General features: G+C 41.9%; 1 protein-coding gene across 1 annotated transcript in view; it reads right to left on the bottom strand.

Annotated features, from left to right (window-relative positions):
- Window positions 1–2,537, bottom strand: part of prss35 (serine protease 35) — a 5,843-nt gene extending 3,306 nt beyond the window's left edge. Inside the window, exon 1 of the mRNA XM_020621587.1 lies at window positions 2,333–2,537. The gene's annotated coding sequence lies outside the window, so the exon portion shown is untranslated. The remainder of the gene's footprint in view (window positions 1–2,332) is intronic.
- Window positions 2,538–6,000: the final 3,463 nt, after the last annotated feature.

Here is a 6,000-nt window from a genome sequence, read left to right as displayed (position 1 = left end):
GAACATGTTAGCATTGTCATTATGATAATGTTAGCATTTGGCTCAATGCACCACCATTCTACTGTCCTACAGCCTAGTTGCTGGCATGGCTTAGTCATGTGAATGTAGGTTATTAGCTCTGCAACAATCTGCAGTGACTGATGTGACTGACAACAGTGAGGGGGATTGCATAAGTTGAATAATTTGGTTTATGACAGTAATGATTCAGACACCTCTGTCAAGGAAGTGAAATAACACACAGCGATCTTGTTTGGAATCAGAATACTCAGTAAATGGCCTCCTTGTTTCATGTACCCATTAAGACAATAGGACAGCAGTGTAGCCCAGAATGTTAAAAACACTGACTGAGCCCAGAGCTCTAGATTATCACAACAGCATACTCCAGTGGACAGTCCTCTGTTTTATAAGTGTTTTATAACTCTTCCAAATGCTCAGGTTTTCAGATTTTTTGAAAAAGGTGTCATTATTCATAATTCATAAGTTCTTGAAACATTTTTCTAGTGTTGCTACATTAGCTGTGTGGTAAAGAGGAGATTTATGTCCTGCTGGAGGCTGCGGCGAGAGGACGAACCCTGATCCACTGAATGGGCTGAGACAGTGGCTTGGAGGTTTGCCACAATGGTTAACCTTTTCCTTCAGTAATGACTATATCTGGTTTCCTTAACTGCACACCACTCCTTGACCATGCATACAAATGCTTCTACGGTAATATAGAAACTATGCAGGCTGCAGACGTACAACTGGTCCATGTGTCTACTGTATGGGTGTGATGTTGCCAATATTCCCGATAATTCTATAAAGAAAATGACAGTCTGGGTGCTTTTTAATAGATTCAGCAGACCATCACTCAACTATATGATATTTTCAATATGTCAGCATGGCTGTTTTGATAAAGTCACACAGATGTTTCCACACACAAGGAGAGAAATGAATCTGGATGATGGAGCATTGCAGCATGAGCGTAATAGCTGTTTGTTGGCTACTTGAGGGGTTTCAATGGAGTGTAACAGACAGGCGGAAATCTTCAGTGTCCAGCTGGAGCACAAACCTTTGGAAAACAGCCAAATTAGCCACCAGTTGATCCACAGACACACATTCCCTTTCAATTAGCTGTTTGTGCAGCACAAAAATGAAACTCTGCCTGGCTTGTCATCACCAGTGGACCCAATCAGTGCGCTGTCATCCACTGCAGTGATTCTACACAAATTCCACTTTTAAGTTGATACTACAAAGCTTTCCCTTTACTTTCCAGGTCTGTTTGTCAGCGAGTGCATTGCCATGCAGCTGGGTTTGACGGCACAGGAGACTTTTTGGCTCAAGTTTACCACACAGTGTCCAATAAAACACAATGGTTAGCATCTAACCAGCCAAAACGATGATAATAAAATATGAGTTCTCAAGAGCTGTAGACCAGTCCCAACAAATGAGAATACATGATGACCTTTAGATGTTGTTCAGCTTCACACACCACACTCACACATAACACAAGCCTGCACTTATTCAGACTGGAAAATGATATGCTGTCATGATGGCTCTTGGTCATAAAAGGCTCTCATTTCAACTGAACTATTTTCCACTGCACTCAGCTGAACAAGAAGCTGTGTCCTCTCCATCCCTGAGTGGAGGGAGTCACAATTGGTGCAGGCACCCAGGAGACAATGTGACCAAAGGATGGCGCTATGGCGCAGTTTAAGCATGGATCCGCTTCTTTTGTGTAATTGTGTTGCGTTTTCATTCATTTTGACCTGTTTTCACGTCTTTAAACAAACCGTTTCCAGAGTGTTAGAACAACCAGGGACTCATCAGAGCAGCACTGTTAATGAAGTGTTTACAATAACAAAACGCTCCAAGTAAGTCTGATTTAGGTCAAATTCAAAATGTCTTTGTAACAGTCTATCCATGTATTTTCACATTTCTAAATAAGACATAACCCTATTACTATATCAGCAGTGTAATGCAAATCAACATAAATAAAACGGGAAAACAAAATACCACATCTGGATTTGTGGAAAGACCCATGCAAATATAGGCTACCTAAAATATATAATTACGTATGAATGTTGAAAACTAGCATCCAGTAACAACAACAATAATAAAAATACTAATAATGATAGGCTACTTCAAACGCCTAAAAATAACGTGAACATTATTGTGTATCTAGCACTTGGGCTATAAAATCAAATTAAAGATGCCTCCACACAGAGAAGAAGCAACAATCCTAATTTAAAGCTTCAGAAAAACGAAAACAAACATTTTCAAACTATAAAGCAAGAAAGAAGGTATTTCCCCGATGGCTCCATCCAGATCCTGAAAAACGACAAAGACGTCCTACCTGCTTGCATCCGATTGATGGATCTGCCAAATCCGTACTGTACAGTAGTGTCGTTTCTTTCCCCTGGATATATGCAAATATGATTCCACTAGGAAAATAGGTGTTAGACTACTGCATCCCAGACGGCGATGGCTCTCTTCTCCTCATTGCTTCTGCAAAGAAGCTAGGAGAAAGTCGGCAGCCGGGACGCTCCGCTCAAGCTGCACTTGATGCTGAGGAGGAGGAGGGAGAGAGAGAGGGAGGGAGGGAAAAATCTGAAAAGGACTATTTTGTGACAAAAGCTGGGTGGGACCAGACCGATTTGATTAAAGGCTGAATTGGCTGAAGTCAGTGGCCTATTCAGCCGCTGCAGCCCTGTCAGGGGCGTGTCCATGTGCACCCTGCTGCAGGCTGCAGCGGGCAGGAGGTGAGAAAATAACACTAAGTGCGCTTCAGTCAATGATGCTATTAACGGACTGGGAAGAAATTAGTTCCACCAACCTCTACAATAGTTTGTCAGGCGCTTCCATCTTGACCCGTGTGAGCTTCCACAGATGCACCACTTTTATTCTACAAGTCCAGTCAAGTGTAAACATGATGAATGTAGCTGTAACTTATTGTCACGCCTAAATTTAACCAGATGCAGTCTGTATTGCCTGGCAGAAATGTGATGACCCTTTGCAACAAACATGCAAAAAGCATGTTTTTTTTAAGTTTTTTTTTACTAATAAACATTTTGTTTAGGCCACATAGAGATGATGTGGCTTCACCCCCCCCCCCAAGCCCCTCCACACACACATACACACACCCAGGGCTGCCTGGCTACACTCTGCAGTCTAATGCAGTAGTTCTGCCATAAAGCCTCTTTTCATGAAGGTTTTAATGTTTACATTTTGTTGAGTTTTATTCAGCAGTATTATCACGTTAGAACATGTGGAGCTGAACTGAATATTATCACATTTGAAAAAGGAGGATTTATTGCTGGACTGTTGTATTACACTGAATTAGTTTTAGCTAAGTGTACCTAATAAAGTGCCAGCTGAATGTACATGAATAATGGAGTCAAAGAAAATTTCACTACTCATATTTTGTCTTACTCTACCATCACTGACTTTGAGTGAAACAGAAAGAGAAGGACAAAGAAAAAGAAACTGGTGCATATTGTCTTTTTTTCTTCAAGCATTTCAATGTTTTTTTTAAGTTATCTTTGCTCTTATTCGAACCAGCCTTACAGGACATATGGCTGGCTGAGGACTAAGGTTGACTGCTCTGCTGCCTCCTCAGAGTAACAGACATGAGAGACCATGAGACCAGCTAAGATTTTTTTGTGTTTAGTCTTTTCATTAAGAAAGGTCAAGCCCACAAGGAAGGAACCTGGGCCTCTGGCCATGGTGACCGGTCAGTCTCCCCACCACCACCCCCGAAAAAATAAAAAAAGAAAGACATGGAAAGTATGAGTGTAATGAGGGTGTAAAGGAGAGGCAGAAGAGAGGGAGTGTGATGATAAACATCTGGCTCTAGATGGAATGAGGAGTGCAGGATGACATCTGGAACAGAGACTGATCTTTTGTCTTGTCACTCACCTTGATGTCTTGGGAGGTCCTCGACCATCCTTCTACCAGGAAGGACTTCCAGGTCAAGTGAGGATCTTGGAGTGAGGAGCAATCATATACTGTAAGAAACTTGGGCTGTACCCAAAGTTGATCACCTTGACCTACGATGAAACATTTCTATCCTGAGCGGTGCATGGGCATGAGGAGTCACTGAAAGGTTTAGTGAGTGTGAAAATGATGTGAATCATCATCATGCTATGGCCTTCACAGTCAGCGGTTCTCAACCCATCTGAAAGCCTATGGGAGATTTTGGACTGACGCCCAGTATCCTTTGGAAGAATGGTCTACATCCCTCCAGTTGAATTCAGAGAGCTGGAGAATTAATGCCAAGGTGCATTGAAGCTGTTCTGGTGGCCCAGCACTTTCTGAGACACTTTATGCTTGTTTTACATTTTGTTTTTCACCAGTTTTTATTTTCTGAGCAAGGTGGGTTAGCCTGTTAATGACATGTATCTACAGTTTGGGAGACTAATCCGTCATTCACTGGCTCTACTGCACAGTGCAGAGACTTTTGCACAGTAATACTCAGCATATTAAATTATACACATGGCCACACACTACGTGGGAAAACACTGTGTATGTGACATCACCCATAGCGTTTTGAAGGGATGTTTTGATGCTTAAGCTGGGTCACCACTCACTGTCATCTTTCTTAAATTACTGAAGCCACAATGTTTAAAACATTTAGGCAATAAGTGTGGGTGGAACAGAGGTGAGATGAACACATCTGAGACTCCTTTAAAGTCCCACTCCAGTCAGAATATGATGACAAAGGTCTGGTACTGTCAGTGGAATGGTTATATGGGTCACATGTGGGAACAAAGGTTGTATATTATCATTTGTGTTTGAGGTTTCACTTTCCAGTGACAAAGGAGACATCTTGCATCCAGCAGTAAAAAACAAAGATATATATTTTCACTGTATTCTTAGCAACATTTTGCTCAACTCCTCTCTGAGGCCACTTCACATCCCAGTACAATAGCAAACTGTGACCACTATTATCACAACAATAACACATGTAAATAAAGAAACACAGTAAATGTTCCTGTTTTCAGTTAAGTTCAAGCTCAAAGGTCAATAAAACAGGGGAGACAACACACATACACACACAGAGCTACCTATGTTCCCAGCCGGCTTCCAAGTAAGCAGTGAGTGATATTTCTGGTTGGGGTCAGGCTATGGCTAGAGGGGCTTTTGTGCAGTGTCATACCCTCACAGGAAGTGCTCCCTTTGCTCTCTGCTGCAGTAGGACGCATGTTGGTGGGGGAGCTACATTTTAAGAATTTCGTTTCTATGTGTTTGATTGCAAATGAGTCCACCTCTTAGAGAAGCACACCAAACTGTGGGGAGATAGGAGATAGGTCTTCTTATCTTACATCGTAGAGCAGCCACCTGCCCTAACTGGTACAGTATACCCATACCAGGGACAGCTGTGGCTCAGGAGATTGGTGGTTCGACCCCCGGTGTGTCCGTGTCACATGTCAAGATATCCTGGAGTAAGGCGTTGAACCCCAAGTTGCTTCTGGTGAATGAACACATAGGGTGTGTGAATGGATATATAGGGTGACAACACTCTCAGTGTGCCTCAGTGCATAGAAAAGCACAATACAGGTAGAAGGCTGTTCATATTCTAAATGATTTATTATCTGAAAGTAACCTTCCTAATTTGAGCTATTACAGAGTTAAAAAAGCACAAACTTTTTTCTTATTGAAACTGTATCTTAGAGGACCTCATTGCCCTTTTTTCTAAATACAGCAATGTAGATTAAAGACTGCCTACTCCTCTGCACTGACCACACTAATAAACAAACTCAGTGACCCACAGGTAATTTTCATAGGTTTTATTTTTATAACTGAATGGTCTTTTAGTTACTGTATGCTCCATGCTGAACAGCCCACCATTGATATGATGGGATCTACCTACTCTCTCTCTCTCTCTCTCTCACACACACACACACACACACACACAAACTGTGCTTTCTTTCTTTTTGGGGACTTGACATTGACTTACATTCATTTCCTGTAGACCTATCCTAACCTTAACCATAACTACTTGCCTATCCCTAACCCTGACCC

The sequence above is a fragment of the Monopterus albus genome, unplaced genomic scaffold, assembly GCF_001952655.1.
Source record: "Monopterus albus unplaced genomic scaffold, M_albus_1.0 scaffold262.1, whole genome shotgun sequence".
Lineage (NCBI taxonomy): Eukaryota > Metazoa > Chordata > Actinopteri > Synbranchiformes > Synbranchidae > Monopterus > Monopterus albus.
Note: the sequence above shows the minus strand (reverse complement) of the source record. Positions and strands in the feature narration are given on the sequence as shown.